We start from the raw sequence: 3,451 nt of genomic DNA on the forward strand, positions 1-3,451 counted from the left end.
CGGGATCACAGATGTGCCACTCAGATTAAAGGCTGCTTCTTCCTCATCTGTTCTCTCATGGGGTCCAGCTGACATGAAGACACATCAGAAAATGTTTTGGATGTTATCTTAGTTGAAGCATGCAAAAGAGTCTCTCGGATAGTTTTTTGTCTAGCTTTTGTCCAGGTGCCAGTGAGTACCATTGTGATGTGCATCGCTAGTCAGGGGTTGTGTGAAGCGCACTGGGGCAGCTGTAGAAAGAGTGGGGCTGATGATCTGCCTCATAATTCTCTTGAAAAGTGCAGAGTTGTAGCAGGACACGTCAGACATTCTAAGATGCGAGGCTCCCTGTTAAGAAGTTTAAAGACATTATGTAACAGAGACAAACAGAAATCTTAAGAAACATGACTATTCAACAATACTAGAAAATAAAAGAAATAAAAAAAAGAAAATGTTAAATTAGTCACCAGATACACCTACCAGCACAACAAATGAGAAAGATTATGAATACATTTTGGTATCTTCCAGCTGTAGATAAAAAAAAATAGCTCCCTTTAGTAGTACAACTCCTAAGATTGTCTATAGGAAAGCAGTGTCAATTAAAGATAAATGGTGCACAGCCATTATGAGAAGAATTTGAGAACAGACTTCTGTGTAAATAGGGGAACTTATACTCTAGGTATGAAGGATGGAAAGTCCAAACAGTCTTACTGCCATAGAATATATGGCCATGTTTACCTTATAGAAAATGATGATCTAACTGCTTCTGGGGGAAGAAATGTGGCCTTTCACTATCACTACAACCTACAGATAATCAGCTTATGTGTCCTAGATACACAGATTTTGAGAAGTGAAATGGATCTCAACTAAGAGCCAGGGATGTTCCAGGCTTGAATGACTTTGTTAGTTACCACCCATTCTTGTGAATGTCCCTGGTACTTCAATTGTGTATAAAGCATTATTACTGATACAGTGTATGTTTTTGTCATCCTCTGCAAATACTATGTCTTTGGGATGCCGCATCCCATCTTTTCCACAGCCTGTGGAGTTCACAGTGAAATGCAGCTCTGGCACCAACCCCCCCAGTAGTGGGGTGGCAACTTCAATCCCCCTGTATGTCTTTTTTTGGGCAGACCTGAGTGATATTCATACTCAGCATGAGTACCATTTGGGACAGAATTGATTTAAAGATATGACAGATCATTTTGTTTTACACATCACTTTTCTAATCCTGTTTCATTTCTTCTAGCCTTCTTTTGCCTACTCTCCCAGGGGTTCCTCCCAGGTCTCAGGTCTCCCGGAAGTCCAAAGCCTACCCTTTCAGAGGTTACTGTAGGTAATCTAACCTCATGATTTTCAATATATCTCCTTGCTCATTGTGGCTCATATCCCATATGTTCTGGGACTGAATCTCCCATATAACGCATTAAAGCTTTTAATTATTACCACACGCTGGAATGCATATAGTAGCCATCCATGAAACACATTTTACAGTACAGTTTACAACAGTGTAACTACATATAAACTTTTTCACACGCTATTATGCCAATTGTATAGAAAAAAAGAGAACTGGTAGCTTTTTGTCTGTCTCGGCATCTAACTTTTAATGAAACAAATGTAATACTTGACCTGAATGACGTTACTTGTTAGTAAAGGAGGTTTTAGTCAACAACTCCATCAAATTAGTTATATATTCTGCTCCTAAATGTGGGCAAATACATTTGTTTCAGAAATTACTTCATAATCTCGTCCTTGAAACTAAAATGCTGTAAAATCAGTGGGGTCTCTAATTTAACCCTAGATCTTATTTTTGACAGAATCACTACTCCAACTTACAAATGCCCTCCCAAAAGGAGTCACAACTTAGCAGAATAGGAGACTTTTTGATCAAAATGTCTTGATTGATGCCTGGAGGGAAACCAATCTCTCAGGTAGAGACTATACCCACTATTGAAAGGTTAATGGCCAATATGCCAGAACTGATCATGTATTCCTTTGTACTACCCTAGTCTAGAAAGGGCACAGATTCCCTTGATCCCTTGGACCATGATCCCATGCTAGTCACTTTATCTGATCCCTATGAGAAGCCCTCAGAATTTCACTGGCATTTAAAAGAAATAATTTTGTGGAAAAAAAAAATTATTGTACAGATATTGCCAAAGAAATCAAAACCTTCTTTGAACTTAACAAGACTATTGAGATTTCCTCCTAAACTAATCAGTCAGCCCATAAGGCTACAATTCAATGACTCTTGATTCAGCTTCTCTCCAAACTAGGCAAAGCCCGTAATAAAACAAAAATGGGGGGGGTCCAAGTTGGTGCTTAGTGAGGACATTTGACTGTGAAGTACTTCTGTCCAATCAGTGCAGGAACCCCTGACACCTGCTTCTGCCTCACTTCTTCCTCCCTGCGGCTATGACTAGAGTGAGAAGTCTTGCTTCAGCCCACCTTAAAAGAGAACCTAGCCGCTCCTTGGACTTGGTGGGAAACTATGCTAGCATTGTGTGTGTCAAAATGGCCTCTAAGATGAAGACCCTGGACCTTGCACAGTTGGACTTTTTGGCAGTTATGTAGGCTATATAAAGCTGCTAGAATGCCTTCACAACAAAGATTGACCACCTTTAGTCAATATTGGGCATATCTGGACACCTTCCTGGACTGCATCATAGATATGGCGCAGCGTATCTCTGTTAGAGAGGGTGTCCACAGAGGCCGTACAGCTGACCTACACACCCTGAAGACAAAGGTGCACTATCTGTAATCTCAAGCAGAGGATGCCAAGAATCAAAATTGGCCAAGCAACCTCCAAATCATTGGTATCCCTGAGAGATCAGAGGGGGTTGACCCTGTATCCTTTATGGGAAATTTGCTGACCTCTGATTTTCTGAGATCTAGACTCTCAAAATTCTTTGCTGATCAGAGGGCATTCCCACAGATAGAAGAATAGTTGGGCCCCCCCCCAAACATTTATCTTTAAGCTCCTTAATTTTTGGGATCGTGATATGATAGTACGTAAAGCACGTAATCAAGGGGACTTACTTTACGAAGCTCCTACTCTTTCCAGACTGTTCCATAGAGATGCAACACCAATGGAAATTTTTCAAGGCAATCTGCACTAAACTGAGAGCTAGGAGTGCAAAATATAGCATGCTTCTCCTGCAAAGAACCGTGTGCTGGATGGGGAGACAGTAGTTTTTTTTACATCCTCCAAGGAGGTTACTTATTGGCTGGACACACTTTGCTAATTTGATCCTTGCTTGGTCCTATACCTTAATTTCTGTGATCGTGATATTATCCTATGTGAAGCACTTAATCAAGGGGACTTACTTTACAGAGCTCCTACTCTTCCAGACGATTCCATAGAGATGCAAATCCAATGGAAATCTTTCAAGGTAATCTGCACTCAGCTGAGAGCTATGGGTGCAAAATATAGCATGCTCCTTCTGCATATAATCGTGAGCAGGATGGGGAG

This window comes from Aquarana catesbeiana, linkage group LG02, assembly GCF_042186555.1.
Source record: "Aquarana catesbeiana isolate 2022-GZ linkage group LG02, ASM4218655v1, whole genome shotgun sequence".
Classification (NCBI taxonomy): Eukaryota; Metazoa; Chordata; class Amphibia; order Anura; family Ranidae; genus Aquarana; species Aquarana catesbeiana.